The 17,916-nt window shown below is 45.4% G+C and overlaps 1 protein-coding gene across 4 annotated transcripts in view; it reads left to right on the top strand.

Annotated features, from left to right (window-relative positions):
* Positions 1 to 17,916, top strand: part of Arhgef3 (Rho guanine nucleotide exchange factor 3) — a 312,562-nt gene that overhangs the window by 54,853 nt on the left and 239,793 nt on the right. The window lies entirely within an intron of this gene.

Raw genomic sequence — 17,916 nt, 5'->3', positions numbered from 1 at the left:
GCCATTTACACAGCGCAGGCTGGCTGGCTGCAGTTGGCTTTGAGTGAGTGCACACCCCCAACCTCTGTCCCCATGGAATTGCTAGTTCCATGCGTAGGATGCAGACTTTCCCCTTGATTTTTCTGAGAATCAGCCTCCTTCATGTACCTCTATAGTTTGGGCAATGCTTCGATCACTTCAGTCACCTAAGGGTTCAATCCGTACCCTTAGGTCTTCCCTATGGCTCTTCAGGAACAGTTTTACTCTCCTGAATGACATTATGTAGATTTCCTTTTGTCTGGGGGCTTCCCTCTGTGTGTATATGTGAAAGCTTCCCACCCTCCCTCCCCACAGTAGTCCTCACTGTGCCTTTTCTGGGGGCTGGGATCCGCTGAGCAGTGATACAGTGACTTCCTTGTCCACTTGGTTCCCACCAGCTGATGGGCAAGGTCATTTTCAAACTACACCTGCTTATCAAAACTGCCAGCTGCACTCCCCAAAGATGGCCTCCTCCCCCACACCAGGGAAGAAGGGAGATAAGAATAGACCAGGGAGGCACAGAGCAAGAGTGAAGGACACTGTCCACCCGACTGTGAGGCATGAGTGGGCATTTGGTTTGACAGCTGGGCTCAGCACAGTCTCAGCTGATGTCAGTGCTCCACCATCACGTAGCTGCACATTGGAGAGGCCTTTTGAACAATAAAACATTTGCACATGTCACATGATTTGACATCATTTTTTTTTGTGCTTGCAAACGACTTCACCATTTCAAAGGTGTTTTAAGCCATCAGTCTGCCTCTTATCTCTTGGAAATGCTGTGATTTCAGAGGTTCTGCCCCATGAAATACATAAGCTAGAGCAGATGGTGGACATCAGTGGAGGTCAGCCTCAGCAAATTAGCAAGGCCCTAAGCAACGTAGTGATCCTCATGTCAAAAAATAAAAAGGGCTGGGGATATGACTCAGTGGTAAAACATCCCTGGGTTCAATCCCCAGTACCCCAAACAAAAACCAAAACCTGATACCTGTAAGAGTAAAAGGAGGTGCTGCTAGCAAATAGACCCACTGTGAGAAGTTTTAAAATGGGAAAGCAAGAGGCCCATCTCTAGGCCAGACTAGGAGGAGGGTGTAGTATACCTGCATCTACATGCAATTACTCAACTCTGCGTTTGTAGCAAAGAGTGGTCTGTGTTACAATAACTTTATTTATACAAACAGGAGGGCCGGATTTGGCTCCCAGGCCATAATGTGCCAAGCTATGCTCTAGATAATTTTCTGGTCTAAGTTTGTTTGGTAGACTTTTGCTAAAAAGTCATATGCTTAAAAAATTTAAAATAAATTTCATAAAGTTTTACTTTTAAAAGTTTAATTATATATTATTAAATATTAATTTGTTTATTATATAAACACCTTGAGTAGTTTAAAGAAAGAAAATTGTATAATCTCTTTTTAATTCTGCTACTCATCAATAAAAGTCATTGAATATTATAGCAGATTTCCTTCTTGCCCTGTTATGAATATACACGTTAATTATTTTCATTGAAATCATACCATATTTTCAGCATGATTTCCTGCTTCCCTCTGGAACATGGGGGCCTAGGCAGTGATGAGAGGGTGGTGGTGGCCATGATGTGGTCTGGGAAGATGGTGTACAGTAGTTGGGGTTGTGGACAGTTACATCAAAGTCTTGGGTGTGAAACTCAGTGCTGCCTGAGCTGTGAGGCCTTGGACCCATCACTTCAGCTTCAGCTGTAAAATGGAGATAACCATTCTCCATGCCTCCTGTGAAGGTGGTAAAGAGTGGATAACTGTTCTAGCTGAGTTCCTGGCCAAGCACAGATCTAAGTGCTCCAGGGTCATCTGTCCATGTTATGTTTTTTTTTAAGATTGTTGTGATTTTTTTTATACCTTTATTTATTTATTTTTATGTGGTGCCAAGGATCAAACCCAGCACCTCCCACATGCCAGGCAAGCGCTCTACCGCTGACCCCAGCCCCAGCCCTTGTTATGGTTGTTTTTACTGTAGTTGTGTTGATGTTGTATTGGGGGAAATTCTTGGTTTTCAACAAAGCCCTGCCCTGCAGACTCCTGCTGGACTCAACCCCAGCCGTCCTAGCTTGGCTTGATGGGAACAGGGATGTAGCTAGCTCATCAACTCCCCTCAGAGTGTATGTGTCCCTCTCTGCATCCTTAGTGGGTTCCAGCCAGGACCCAGGACTGGTCCATGCTGCTACTCCAAAGCATCATCCCCCACTTACTAGACCCATTGCTTGCTTCTCTCCCACCCTCTCCTTTACCCTCTGGCATCAGAGAGGCTCTGCCAACTCTGAGGAGGAGGGGAAGTTGGCTCTGGACCTGGATTGACAAAGCACTTTCAAATACCAGACCTTATTACTCCCCAGCACAGCTGTAGGGATTGGCAGCAATTATCTCCTTGTATAGGCGAGGAGACCAAAGTCTTAGGTCACACAGTAAATAAGTGGTAGTGTCAGGACACCTATCTTTCTGATAGCAAATCCATACTTTTTATTCTTGCTTTGGTTTGGGGCAGGAATTTCCTACCTCAACAGTATAGATAGTTGGGGTTGGAGAATTCTTTGCTGTGGCGCGTGTCCTGTGCCTTGTAGGTCATTTAGTAGTGTCTACCACTAGCTTTCAGTAGTACCTCCTGCCAACCTGTGACAGACAAAAATGATTCCAAGCATTGTCACACATCCCTGGTGGGGCAAAAGTAGAGGCATACAGTCACACACTGCATGATGATGTTTTAGTCAATGACAGGCTACAGATATGGTGGAAGTTTCACAAGATTGTTTGGCCTTTGATGCCGCAGCCTTTTCAGCTCCACACAATGGTGAAATTGCCTAGTGATACTTTTTTTCAGAACATGTACCATGGTTAAGCAAGGTGTAACAGTATTGGTATTTTGGGAGGTGGGTCGAGAGCAACTTGAAAGTTGGATTATGTCTTTAGTGTGCGCCTGTGGGAAGTCTGTAGGGAGTTCACCTTTGGGGCAGGAAAAAATGAGATTGGTGTTCTTGATTGGGTGCTCAGACCATCTTGTTCACACAGGTTCAGCTTGTGTGGCTTGACCTAGGCTGAAAACTCACCTTCTCACCATCTGTGCTTGTTTCTTCGTTGGGTTGCTTGCCCCCTGCTTTATTAAAGATGAAAAAATGAAAACTGATCCAGTTCCACCTCTGGGGATTGAACCCAAGGGCACTTAGCCACTAAGCCACATCCCCAGTCCTTTTTTATATTGTTTATTTAGAGCAGGACCTCACTAAGTTGCTGAGGCTGGCTTTGAATTTGCTATCCTCCTGCCTCAGCCTCCTGAGCTACTGGGATTCCAGGCATATACCACCACACCCAGCCTGCGCTCTGGTTTTATGCGTGCCAGTTGCATGCTCACCGTGGCACCTGTGCTGTGGTGTTTCCACCAATTAGGGGTGGGAGCAGACAACAACTTGAGGGCCTGAATGTCTTTTCCTAGGAATAAAGTGTATTTTATAACAGGTGATATCTGTTCTTTAAGAGCACTCTCCCTATTGTGGAGGCCTTTTCTGTGAACACTGGGGTCCTTTGTTCTTGTTGGTGGAGGTCCTTGGAGTCAGGACTCTGGGGATGCAGACACTTGATTGAATAGGGCCAAAGACTAGATGAGCGATTTTTACATACCTGAAGCTTGTGAGTAGGTGCAGATTGTAAATCATTAAAAGAAAATCTTGAAAATTCTGTAAATCATGACTAGCATATGTGACTTTGGGTATGTGACTTTGGGTTTACAACCCTGCACAGTGACCTGTGTGTTTTGATGTCAGAGTGCTTCGTTATTACACCGTGAGGAGAATACGAGTTGGTCCCAGTGTGATTTTTAATAACGTGGGAAGATATGGATGGGAAGGATCACCTCTGAATTCTGACCGTCAAAGGCACATGAGCTGTTGTGCTTACCCGTGGGAATGAGGCAGCACAGAGCCCTGAGGTCTGAGATCTGGGCTCGGGAGGCAACTGCCTGGGCTCCACCCCCAGCTGCTGTGTGACCTTGTTCAAGTTTGTGATCACGCTGTGCCTTGCCTTAATTTTATTACCTCTAAAATAGGGATGACAGGGGACAGGGTGGGTGTGGCGTTCGCCTAGCATGTGTGAGGCACTGCATTTGATCTTCAGCACCACATAAAAATAAATAAATAAAATAAAGGCATTATGTCCATCTACAACAACAACAACAATAAATTAAATAAAAAATAAAATAGGGATGATGGCAGTAACACCAGTGCCTGCCTACACAGAGCTCACAAGTGTTAGCTGTTCACTGCTGGTGATAATATAGTCATGTCTATTATTAGCCAGTTAGATGGGGCTGGTTTGAGAACTGAGTTCTTCCCCCAGGCCTCTTGGCTCACTTGGTGCTTCCTTTTAAAAGATGGGGAGCAAAGTGCCATCCTCCTGCCCCTTGTTGGATTTTTCTTCTTGCTCCCCCTCAGTTGCTGCCTGCTGCAGTGTTGGCTTGCTTGTCCTTTGATCTCCAGAGACTTGGCAGACTCAGAGCCTCCCTGCCTACCCTGCCCATCCAGCAGGCTGACAAAACGCAGATGTGGCTCCCGCCTCCTCAGAAAACCTCCTGCGTCTGGCCTCGAGTGCATTCTTGGATTCTGGCTAGCAACTGGAATGAGGGGTGGGGGATCCTGGGAGACAGCCCACAGAGGTCAGAGCTGCTGGGGGATCTTTTAGCCAGCTTTGCATCTCTGAGATGGTCAAGGGTAGAATTGCTGGCAGGCCGGGGCACTAGCTTGCAGCTTGGTGGTCTCCCATTTTGTGGATTTTTTTTTCTTTTGGTACTGTTATTCGTCAAGTATTTTATTTCAGAGCTCATTCATGACTGTTCCAGCTGAAGTGAAAAGTAAAATATTTAAGCAGTGTGTTAAAGGGGGTGGGGGGGGGGAGAAAAAGCCAGACTTAACAAATAGGAATTTCAAACGTAATTGCCCACGAGGCCGTCCCAGTGATGAAGAGCGGGGTGATGACTTGGGCCTGTCATTCCTTTTCTCAGGAACTCATTCCCCTTCCCAGTTTCTGACTCCCTTTTGGGAATGCTGGTTCACTGTGGTCCAGTCTGCCAGCTTCCCAAGAGAATCCAGAAATCAAAATCTTAACATCAGATTTCTAAATTCCCAAGAGAGCCAGATTTTTAAATGTTGGCCACTAATAGAAAAAAAATGAAAAGTTTTAAACATATTTTGAGCCAGAATTGAAAAGACCAGATTGCAAGGGACTTGAGAGGTACCCTACTTGTGCCCTTGAGATTCACACATGTGGAATTGGAGGTCTAGAGGGAATGACCTGTCTGTGATCACCGGAGCACCCATTGCAGGTTTTTTCCCTTCTGTTTCCATCCACTGTGTTTCTGTTTGGTTCAGTGCTGGTGTTAGGGTCATCCAAATTCCTCCGTGAAACCAAAAGAGGAAGGAACCCCAGGAAGTGGAGCATAGACTCTGTTCCCAGAAGAAAGCAGGGACACCTTCTTGGGTCAATCAGGCTGAGAAGCACAGGGATTTAGTTTTGCTCAAGTTTGATCTGTTCTAGGAAAGCATGTGTGGGTCAACAGAACTTTCTCCCCAAGAATTTATCCTGCTTAACATATTTCAGAGCTCTTGGTAGAGCAAGGGAAATTCCCACGGGCCAGACCAGTTGCCCTATGACCAGGAAAAATGAGGCTGCCCCTGATCCGTGGCCTCTAACACCAGCTGCCCACTGAAATAGCCATGCTGGGATAAGGTGAAGATAAATACACCTTTATCAAATGGTTGGTCCAGCTGAATGACCGCCTGACCAACGAACTTAAGAAAAGATTATTTCCTGTTAGGCAGGAGGGAAGGGGTGGGGTTTGATCCTTATACTCTCACTTGCTTTTGCCTAACATGCTTATAAAAAGGAGAGGTCTGATTTTTGTAAGTTATTGCACTGTGGACACCAAAGCCAATCTCTTCAAGGAAACTGATCAAGATCCAGAGCAGCCTTCAGGCCCCAGGAAGGTGACTCATGAACAGTGAAGTTCCCAGAACTCACCAGTCCCTGGCCAGCTAGAAAGAGGCTAAGCCAGGAGGCACATGTGGAAGGGTGGGGTGAGGCACTGCGGACATGGCCTATGATTTTAAAAAACATTTTGTGTTACAGTCAGAGCATCCGAGTGATTTTAAAAATAGGAGATTCTCCAAAAGCCATGCTGGTCGACTCTTCTTATCCAGAAGGCAAAGTCACACAGTCCAAGCCCAATCTTGGAGTAAATTTTAAAAGATCAATTCTAGCTCAGCCTGGGCAGGAGACACGTGCTGCTTTTCCCTCAGGGTTGTTGGAAGTGTTTCTGAAAGCAGTGTGGTCCACGGCAGGAACAACTGGTTTTTCAGGCTCTTAAGAAAGACAGTCTGTGATTTACGGGCTGAACTATGTGGCTACTTCCAACCCCTTAAAGTTCCAGAATAAGCCATGTGAATTAGCACTTTATTTTTATTAATTATTTATTTAATAAATAATTAATATTTATTTTAATTATTTAAAAATTAATTTATTAATTTTTAAATAGATGAGTAATATGCACGCAGGAAAATGTACGAATAACCATGCAACTCATTGGGTTTCACACACTAAACATACCTCTGCAGTTAGCTTTCAAACTGAGAAACACAGCATGCCCGTGCCCAGGAGCATCCCCGCAGTCCTCTCCATGGGGATGACCACAATCCTGATGTCTGACTTTGTCTGAATGGAGTCATTATGATGTTGGGTGAGTGGTTGGAGCTTAAAGAGTCCTAAGAAGGATCGTGTCAAGCTAGGGAGAGTTGTTTTCTGAATGCCAGGGGGAAGATTCCTGTGGTGTGTAGGGACTGGGTGAAAAGTCAGTGTGCTGGCTCAGGTGGGGATGGATTTTCAGTAAAGTGGACATGAGAAAGTGTGACAGGGCTTGGGTAGTTGTCAAGGGACTGATGGTACACTGAATTAAAGATTTAGAGATTGTTTTGGTGGTGTGTGTCATTCACGCACGAGCACTTTCTTTTCTTTGTTATTTTTTTTTTTTTTTGCGGTGCTAGAGATCAAACCCAGGGACTCACTCAGGCCAATCAAGCTCTCCACCACTGAGCTACATCCCTGGCCCAAGCTTTTTCTAAAAGGTCTGATTGTTCAAGAAGAATTAAAAGCTGAGAGCTGCCTGTTGGGGTGATCAGGGTGGAGTCCTGAATCGGAGCCAGCAAGAAAATGCCATGTGTCATTACTGATAGAAATCTGATCGTCCCCGGATGCCGCCTGTCAGCACAAGAGCTCCTGGGAGCTGTTTTTCTGATGGCTCAGATGATGCCGTTGACAATGGAGACAGGAGGATGCCCCTCTGCCTAATGAGTTCCTCGTCTGTTGACTGAAGGTGTGGGGTTTCTTTGAGGGAAGCCATTAGCCACTTGGATGATTTGTTTTAAAACAAATGAAATCTGTCTCAATGTGGAGGTTCTTTAGAGAGCTCACACTGGTCCTTGACATTGGCAGCTGGGAGTTCTCCCTGGCAGGTGTGGGCATAGCTTGTCTTCTCCATGATTTTCTCTCACATTACTTTGATGTGTGGCTGGGATGGTTTCTATATATACACTGGCTTTGTGTGGCTCAAAGAAGCAGGGAAAGTGGAAGATCCTGTTAAAAGTGGTCCCTCTTCATTCAGTATTCATTCAACATTTATTAAGTACCAACTGTGCACCAGGTGCTAGGAATGGCTTTGTTTATAGTTATCGGGGCAATCAGCCTTTATGTATGCAGAGTGTTACAGGTAAGTTACTGTCCAGTTTGAGGGCTGTGTGTTGTGCATATGGTGCTCCTGGTGTGTGCTTATCATATCTTAACAAGAAATAATACTGACTTATCTCAGACAAGACTGTGCACGGAGCCGACTTTGTATACTAGAAAGTGTTTGGCAAATCTGAGGGTATATATTGTTCCAGGGCCTATAACCTTCTGTTTACGTGCTGAGTTATGGTGTGATGAACAGGCCCTGTGCTGGGATCCTGAGACACTATTCTCTGCCTTTGACATGTTGGAGAATGGAGCCTCAAGGAGATGAAGTGCTCACTCCTTCACAGACCCTGTTTGCAGCTCCAGATCTCTGCCCTCGGCTGCTAGACACAGATGAATAAGGACTAGAGCAGAGCTGCTGGGGCAGCACAGTGAAACTGTCTGGTGGTTGGGCAGCCGGACTGGATCAGAGGACTTCCCTGTGAGTCTGTGATTCATACTGACATCTTCCTGCAGTTCTCATTGGCAATGCTCCTTTTGCCCATGTCCCATTCAAGGGGATTTGGAGACAGGTGGCACTGAGGTGGGTTGTTTTCGACCATTGCACTTTTGCGGTTGCCTCACTGAGCCCTTATTCTGCTCTGTTGCTCACTGACCATCTGTGGTCAAGCTACTTAACACTGTGCCTCCATTTCCTTATCTAAAAAATGGGATTGACATTAGTATCTGAAACTCAGAATTGTTATGATAATCATGATTAAGTACTCAGTAAATGCTCACTGTCATTTCTCTGTATTTATTCCTGAATGTTTGCATTCTCCCAATTTTGAAGCTGGGTCTATTTTATATATGTGGTACCCCCAAAGAAACAGGTCCCCCCATGCCTGGCATTGCAGCTTAAACTTTTAGCCTTGCAGTCTACATTTTAGAAGGGGCTTGAGTTCACTGTGGATTTTAGGAAAACATCTGATAAACCCATTCTGTTTTTGTGCCCCCATTTATTTCAGGGATCCCAGGGACGGTATGTTAGCAGGGCATGTTATGAGAACTGTTACTGTGGACCAGGATAAGACCACAGCCCGTTATCGGGGACCCACCCAAGTTGGAGCGAGTTTACTTGAAAGGGGATCTGTGAATCGAAGATGCTGCTGCCTCTCATGTTAAAATCATCTGTTTATGTGCTTGGGCTTGGCCAGACGCAAAGGAAATGTCAGGCCTCAGCTGTCTGAACATGCAGGGGGCCCAGCTGGAAGGGGCCAGGAGGAAAACCCGGTTGGCAAATCCAGACCCACCCCCAGAGTCCAGGAAGAAGCTCTGAGGGTGTTGCCTTTTCCCTTGTCAAGTTTTTGTCTCTTACGCATATGGAAACATTATCAGGGTGGATCCTTTAGAAGAAGAAGCCGCTGCACAGTCCGTTAGTAAGTGGCTCCAGCTGTCTTGTCTCCTTGGGTTTTGTAACCAGTTATGGTCGATAAGGTCATTCTACTGGGATGGTTGGAGACCCCAACACCTGCGTCCAGGTACCTTCTGCACCTTGTTGAGGCTCCTTCTGTGGCTCTCATTCTATCGGGTCTGTAGGAGCAGGTGGTGGTATGACCACCCACTTCCTGGACCAGTGAGCTCCACGGGGCCAGGGTGAGGCTGGCTGCCAATGATGAAAGGTTTGTAAGGTGGCGCCTTACAAGCCACCACAAACTTAGTGATTTCAAACAACATCCATTTATTCTCCTGTGGTTCTGGCAGCAGAAGCCTAGGACCAGTCCCATCTCTTTCTTGGCTTGTTCTAGCTGGTAGAGGCCCCTGCATTCTGTGCCTGGTGGCCTCCTCCCTGCATCATCCAGCCTCTTCTTCCATGATCATGTCTCCTACTACTGCTCGGACCCTGCTGCCTCCCTCCTAGAGGGTCCCTTTTGGTCATGTTGGTCCCATCCAGAGATTCCAGGATGACCTTCCACCTCAAGATCCTTAACCTAATCTCATCTGAAAAATCCTTTTTGCCAGGATCTGAGACGTATTATGGGGACATCTTTTGGGGATATTGTTCACACCAACCTTCTGCCTGAAGCACTAAGCTCACAGCCCCTGGGGGCTGCCTGGGGTCAGGTTCTGGCTCTGCCACTCACTGGGCTTTGTGATCGCCACACTAGTGAAGTGTTGTTTTTTTTTTTTTTTAATATTTTTTACAGAAGATGGACACAATACCTTTATTTTATTTTTATGTGGTGCTGAGGATCAAACCCCAGTGCCTCATACGTGCAAGACAAGTGCTCTACTACTGAGCTACAGTCCCAGTCCTAGTTAAATAGTCTTTTTAAGGAGTCTGCCCATCTGGTGTAGGGATAGTAATGGCACTTCACTTTCTTTTGATGCTTAATGAATTAATATATGTGAAGTGTTCACAAAGTGCCTGACACATGGGAAGCACATTTTGAGTGTCATTTTTTATCACCATCTTTATCGTTTTTTTTTTTTTTTTTGTGGAGGGGCAGTACTAGGAATTGAACCCAGGAGTGCTTTACCACTGAGCTATAACCCCCAGTCCCTTTTTTTAAAAAAATATTTTTTTTAGTTGTAGATGGATGAAATACCTTTATTTTATTTATTCATTCATTTTTGTGTGATACTAAGAATCAAACCCTCACATGTGCTTGGCAAGCTCTGTACCACTGAGCCACAATACCAGCCCCACCACCAGTCTTGATAAGTTCCTAAGGCTGGCCTCCAACTTGAGATCCTCCTGCCTTAGCCACCCAAGTAGCTAGGATTACAAGCTTGCACCACTGCTCTTGGGTATGATCATTATTTTATTCTTAAGGAGCATTCAGAAAATGTTTGGATACATATTCCATCCAGTCTGCTAGTTGATCTGAATATTGACACTTAGGAAAGAAAGCTCTTGTCAATACAGTAGTAGGTTTTTTTTTTTTTTTTTTTTTAAGATTGTCACTTTGGGTCTTGGGAGGTAAGATTGTAAGGCTATCTCATTTTTTGTGGAGAAATATTTTATATTTCCCTGTAAAAAGATACATATGGTGTTGAAAGATTCCTGAGTCAATTTAGCATCTAAATAATCCAATTGGCTACAATTCAAGGCTTTTTTTTGTTGTTGTTGTTGTTCTGCCATCCTCTTGGTGAGGCTATGTCCTTTTGTTCACACCATGGCTGCTCATCTCCTGCCCTCAAGTCTATGTTCCAGCAGGAAGGAGAAGGGAGGGTCGGTGCTTTAACAGGGTCAGTGCTTTATCACAGGCCTTCAGGAATCTCCTTCTGCTTACATATTTGGCCAGAACTGAGGACTGTGTCCTCCAGTAACTGCATGGGGGCTGAGGAAGTGATAACATTTAATCGCAACCTGGGAACACGTTTCATTTCAGTTTGTAAGGACAAAGGAATGCACTGGCCCGTGCCAGATTCTCTAGACAAACCGTGTTGGGTGCAGGTCCATGGAGATCTGAACAAGAACAACTGCATGCTTATTGCTGTGTCATGTAAAAGCAAAACCTGTAAAGAGCCTCCATGTCCCTCAGCGGGAGAAGGCACAGACCACTTGCTGCTCTATCCACACAGTAAGCACTGGAGAGCAGTTACGACCTGTGTGTTAATGCAGACAGACCTGAAAGCCATAAAACTTCAAATATAAAATCACAGAATATTAAATATGGGTCCATTAATTTGAAGTTTATATGCAGAAATATTCCCTGTTGTTTATAATTACATATTAAGGTGACAAACTATAGAAAATACAAATGAGAGTGACAGCAGCCACATTCAGAAGGGGAGGATTTGAGGAGGAATGTGGTCAAGGAGGGAAGACTGTGAACTACCTATAATCAAGGAAGGATCTGGTTTTGTGGGGCTTGTGTATGGTTTGTGTATGTGGGGGGTTGGAGGGAGTCCTCTTTAAGGAAAAAAAAAGGAATTTACAATAAATCTGCCTCTACTTGGGCATTGTGTGTATGTGATGTACTGAGAAGAAGTAATTTCTGGGGTGCTTTTTATAGAGGAGTAATAACACTCACATAACTAGTATTGAACACTCACCAGATGGCAGGCACTGGGGTTATCATTTAGCAAGCTTTTCTCATCGACTCCTTACAACCAATTTATGGTACAGATGCTGCTTATTAGTCTTATATTATGACCTAGGTAGCAAAGGCTCAGAGTGGTTAAGCCATTTGCTCAGGGTCACATAGCTAGTGCATTGTAGAGTCAGAGTTCAAATCCATGCAGCAAAAGGAGACTTATTTACTAGGGATTAAGCATTCCATACTTATTGATCTCTTCCTTATCATAATTGCATACCACTTATGTTCTTTTCAATACAGACTTGGTGTTTTTAATAAGAGATTTTTTTTTTTTGTATTGGGGATTAAACCCAAGGTACTTAACTTCTGAGCCACATCTCCAGCCCTTTTTATATTTTATTTTTAGAGATAGTCTCGCTGAGTTGCTTAGAGCATCACTAAATTGCTGAGACTGACCTTGAACTCATGTCCTTTGCCTCAGCCTCCCAAGCCACTAGGATTATAGGTGTACCCCACTGCATGTGGTTAGAAAATATTTTTAAATAGTTCTGTTTCCTCCTATCACATGGAGATTATATTTGGAAATAGATGGTGTGTTCTTTTTGGGGATGTGTGGTACCAGGGATTGAACCCAGAGGCTGTCTGCTGCTGGGCTACACCCCCAGCCCTTTTCATTTTTATATTTTGAGTCAGGATCTTGCTAAGTTACCAAGCTAGCCTTGAACTTGCAGTCCTCTTGCCTCAGCCACCTGAGTTGCTCAAGTTACAGGTGTATGCCACTGTGCCCAACTAGCTGGTGTGTTTTCTTTTTAAAAATGACTTTATTTACTTATTTATCTATTTACTCGTTTATTTATTTTATGTGGTGCTGCGGATTGAACCCAGTGCCTCACATAGGCTAGGCAAGGGCTCTACCATGAGCCACAACCCCAGCCCAACTGGTGTGTTCTTTTTTTTTTTTTTTTTTGGTACTGGGGATTGAACTCAGGGACACTCAACCGCTAAGCCACATCTCCAGTTCTGTTGTGTATTTTATTTAGAGACAGGGTCTCACTGAGTTGCATAGTGCCTTGCTGTTGCTGAGGGGGGCTTTGAACTCATGATCCTCCTGCCTCAGCCTCCTGAGCTGGGATTACAGGTATGCACCACCATACCTGGCTGATGTGTTCTTTAGCAGCATTTTCCATAGTAATTGATCTGCTGAGTAGGCAAGAATGATTTGCAACGTTCCATGTCTTTGATAAATCTTCGGTCAAATACTCTTCAAAGTGCTTATTACTTAATCTGTTAGCTGAGCTAATACAAAGCTCCAGTCATGAATAGTCAGGAATTCAGGCTTCCTGGCAGTAAAGTTCCATGAGGTCTACCCCACAGGAGCATTCACGCAGTGGTTGTGTATAGCACTGAGAACAGGCCAGAACAATCTGCTTTGAAGGTGGCTGCAGGGTCTGTTCATGGTAGGGGCCAGCACTCACACTGAGGAGGGTAACTTCTTGATTTTGAAAGACCAATTCCATGGTGAGGGGAAAGGATGAAGGCAAGCCATTTGAATTGGCCATTCCTTGAAACATGTTAAATTAAAAGCCACACCAAGAAACCCAAATGGCATCTGGGCTGAGAGCTTGGCTGTGGCAACACCAGCCAGGATTTTGAGGCCACCAAGGAGCTTGAGTACCTTCACACCCTGGCCTCATTGACTGTGCCTGGAGTCCTAGTGTCAGGAAAGCAAGAAAGTGAACTGGGGTCCAGCTTGTGTTGCTCTTGGCTGTTGAGAGGGAACAACAACAACAACAACAAAAGGCGGGATGACCAGGAAGAGAAAGAACCAAGCTACTTTCCAGATCAGAGCTAATAAGCATTAATATTTGTAAATATTGAGCAGTCTCTGGTACCAAGGAGTAGCCTTGCCAAATGCTTGAGTGGGGAGGCCTCTTTCTGTTTGATTTTCCTGATTTGGTTTCTTTTATGTATGCAAAAAGTGCTTGGGCCCTTTCCTTTTGTGTGGCTCTATGGGTTGAATCCAAGGGGGGGGGGCTGGTTTTCCATTGTCTCTGTGCGGGAAGCCTTGGCTGACTGTAAGAATTGGCAGTGGAAAGCAGGCAGTAGTGTGTGATGCTACAGATTTGTCATTGCACAAATAACATGAGAGCCGCCAAAGCTGAACTCTGCACCACACCCTCTGGATGCAGGACATAGAAGTTAAGTCTCTTCCACCTTATGTTGCCAAAGGAGGAAACAGAGGTTAAAGGAGCTCAGGTGCAACATTGCTTACAGTGGTGTCCAAGGTCATTAAGGAGCATGACTTTTTGAATTGTAAAGGTTTTGCAGGTCCATGCATCTCCCAGAAATCCTTAATTTGGAATAGGGAGACCCTGGAGAAGTGAAGTTATAAAGCCCTTCAATTTTCCTGATAATTAACGGCAGGACAGTGGGGTGAGGGGTGCAGGGCTGTTGCTTGGATCATTAGGTCCTCACCCCCTGCTGTGGGATTTCTCATCTCCCTCTCAGGCTGTCACTCTGGGTTGATCAAGGCAAAGGCATATGTGAATGTGGAAAAAGTCCCTGCAGACATCTGCTCTGAGTTCCAGGGTCCACCTACTCTGGGTCATTCTGGGTGGAGCCAACCCTGTTTATGGATCTCCTGCAGATCCACACCCGCCTGGTCCCTCTTGATCAGATGAGCCCATTGCTGAGCCGTCTGAGGTAGACTGCTTCTGGCATCTTTTTTCCTGCTTAGCTTTAGCTGTCTTCCTCTTGATAGCAGCTCCTTCCAGGATCCCAAAGCCCTCAGCCTGATCCCGGAGGCCAGTTTTCTCCCAGGCCATTGACTGGGCAGAAGTGACTATCCTCCCCTGTTCCCGCCTGAACTCCCCACAGACTGCATTGGGGTGGGGGGCCGGGGGGACAGGCTGAAAGTCTGAACTGAGAGTGGGGGGCTGGAGGGAGAGTGGTTCATCCCAAGGGAAGTCCTGGGTGTCCAGAGGCTTGTCAGACAGGGTGTCCCTGGGGCTAGGTCTTAAGAAGCTGAGTTACTCTGAGGGAGCCAAATATCACAGGTCTAGGTGCTGTTTGGTGGCCAGGTCCTTCTGTGGTTTTGGAGACCCTGTGTAGGGATGCTGGAGGGTCGGGGGCATGCATCCCAGGAAATGGATTGGAGGTAGGTGGAGTGGGGAATGACTAGAGGGTCTACTTAGTTGTGCATTTTATTTTGGATTTTACTCTATAAGAGATATCCAACTAGCTGAGTGTGGTAGCACATGCCTATAGTTCCAGCAACTCATGAGGCTGAGGCAGGAGGATGGAAAGGCCCTGTCTTTAAAAGTAATAAGGGATAGGGATGTGGTTCAGTGGTTAAGGGGCCCTGGTACCATAGTGGGGGAGAAAAAGAGGTGTTGAACCAAGCTCTCCAGTCCTTTGGGCCTTATTTCATATATAACTACTGTAAACTGAGTAGCTTATAAATTACAGAAATTAATTTCTCACAATTCTGGAGGCTGGGAATTCTGAGATAAGGGTGCCAGCAGATTTGACATCCAGGGAACACTAATATCTTGCTTCACAGATGGCATCTTCCCACTGGGTCCTTACATGGTAGAAAGGAAGCAACTCTCTGGGACCTCTGTAATAAGGGCACTAATCTCATCCTTGAGGGCTCCATCCTTATGGCCCTCCCACCTCTCCAAGACGCTGCTTCCCAACACCATCACCTTGGGGATTAGGCTTCAACAGGTGAATTTTGGTGGAACAAACATAGATTGTAGCAGTTTCAAAGACTTGAAATGGCTTGTGGGCATGAGGAAGGGAGGATTTTATTTGAGGTTGAAAAGCTTCTCATTGGCTGTAGTGTGCAGGGGAGCTTAGATAGGGCCTGGGTGGGGGAGGAGCAGGCTTAAAGCACAGGGGTGCAGAAATGAGGGAGGGAAGGTCTCTGCAGACCGCCTGGGCTCCAGGGTGGGGGTGGGGCAGTTGATACCACTTATCAGGATCCTCTTCCTGAATTGGTGAGCCCCAGTTTCTAGGTCTACAAAATGGGGACAAGGGACAGCAAGGAGGATTAAAGGAGATTTTATGGCCTGTATGTAAAGGGTGTGTCACTGCGTTCCTTTCCTTCTCTCTAAATTGAATCCCCCAGCCTTGTGCCCCCAGGGCCTCACCCTCTGCTAACAGCTGTTATATTACTTCTCCTCAAGTGTGGGAGTTAATGGTTGATGAGAATATGTAGTGTGTCCTTGGTGACCTGTTTCCATTTTAAAAAAGGTCCTCAAGGCCTGGACTAAAGGAGTCCTCAGATCTATTAGGTCAGCTGTAAAGTTTTCATTAAAATTTTGCCAGAAAAACCTTTAAATGACCAATTTTAGCTTCCAGTCCTGTTTCAGTTTCTCTCTGTTAAGGTCTCAAGTTGAAACTAAGATTTAAAACAGCAAAACAAAACTACACTATGAAATTTTACTCTTTTGTGACCCCTGGTGGCAGACTCTCAAACAACTCTTTGGTTCCAGCCCCTGAAATTCATTGATTGAAAAAGTTATTGTTTGTGTCTTATGCTAGGTTGTTTTACTCAGATTTTTTGTTGCTCTGACCGAAAGACCTGACAAGAACAGTTTTAGAGTAGGAGAAGTTTATTTGGTATTCATGATTTCAGAGGTCTCAGTCCACAGATGGCCAACTTCATTGCTCTGAGCCCAAAATAGAACATCAGAGCAGAAGGGCATGGCTGAGGAAAGCGTCTCAGAACACGCAGCCAGGAAGCAGGAGAGAGTGGAGTGAGCTCTACTCACCAGGGACAAAATATGAACCCCCAAGGCACACTCCTAGTGACCTGTCTCCTCCAACCACACCCTACTTGCTTTCAGTTACCCCCAGTTAATCCATATCAGTAGGTTAGTATGCTGCTTAGGTTAAGGCTCTCATGACCCAATCATTTCACCTCTGAACTATCTTGCATTGTCTCATGTGTGAGCTTTTGGGGGACACCTCAAACCTAAACCATAACATTGGTGCCACAGAGATCTGCACCCCTTGAGCTCATAATGGCCAATCAGTCAGCTCCTAAGGAAGCAGCAAGGCACATAAAGTAAGTTAAATATAATTTATTTGGAGTTAGGGTCTCTCTCTCTCTTTTTTTTTTTAAAGAGAGAGAATTTTTTAATATTTATTTTTTAGTTTTCAGCAGACACAACATCTTTTGTTTGTATGTGGTGCTGAGGATCGAACCCGGGCCACACACATGCCAGGCAAGCGCGCTACCGCTTGAGCCACATCCCCAGCCCGAGTTAGGGTCTCTCTTGAGTTGCTTAGGGCCTCACTAAGTTGCTGAGGCTGGCTTTGAACTCTTGATCCTCCTGCTTCAGCCTCCTGAATCACTGGGATTACAGGTGTGCACCAGCTCCATGGCTTTTTTAAAAATACACTTTTAGCATTTCACATTCCTCTTTGATTAGTAAGTCTCCTGAGGTTGCAGACTGCAGGTGGGGAAGCATTGTTGCCAGCACTGGCCCTCCTCCCTCTGCACCTCTGGTTTTCTCTGTTGTCCTGGACTCGGGGGAGTGTAAGCAGTGTCTGAGGCGTCCCTTGTACTTATAGGTCTAATGAGAAAATTAGGAGAGGATCCCCATCCACATGAGTGCTTGTGTCTTGAGACAGTCACAGCTTATGACAGTGGTGCAATGTGACTCTGTCAGGGAGGGGGTGGTAAAATGGACTGGTTGCCAAAGATTCCTCGCTTTCTGGCAAATAACTCTAAAGAAACATTAATTTTATCCACAAATAGGCTTTTTGTGTGTGTGTGTGAGTGTGTGTGGGGGGTGCTGGGGATTGAACCCAGGGTCTTGTGCAGGCAAGGCAATCACTCTATCAACTGAGCTATATGCCCAGCCCTAGGATTTTTTTTTTTTTTTGAAAAAAAAAAAAAAAAAAAAGAAAGAAAGAAATAAGTCAACAGACTTAAATTTTCCATAAAGTTGCTAATGTTTGGGGTGAGTCAGGCCAGGGCCCAGCTAAGCGCCTGATACACATCAGTACTCTAGAAGTGGCCTGCTGGCCTTTTGCTTCTGCAGCTTCTCTGATTATATCTGGCCTCCCCTCACCCCCCATACTGGAGATTGAACCCAGGGGTGCTTTATTCCTGAACTACATCCCCA

The sequence above is a fragment of the Callospermophilus lateralis genome, chromosome 1 (genome assembly GCF_048772815.1).
Source record: "Callospermophilus lateralis isolate mCalLat2 chromosome 1, mCalLat2.hap1, whole genome shotgun sequence".
NCBI lineage: Eukaryota > Metazoa > Chordata > Mammalia > Rodentia > Sciuridae > Callospermophilus > Callospermophilus lateralis.
Note: the sequence above shows the minus strand (reverse complement) of the source record. Positions and strands in the feature narration are given on the sequence as shown.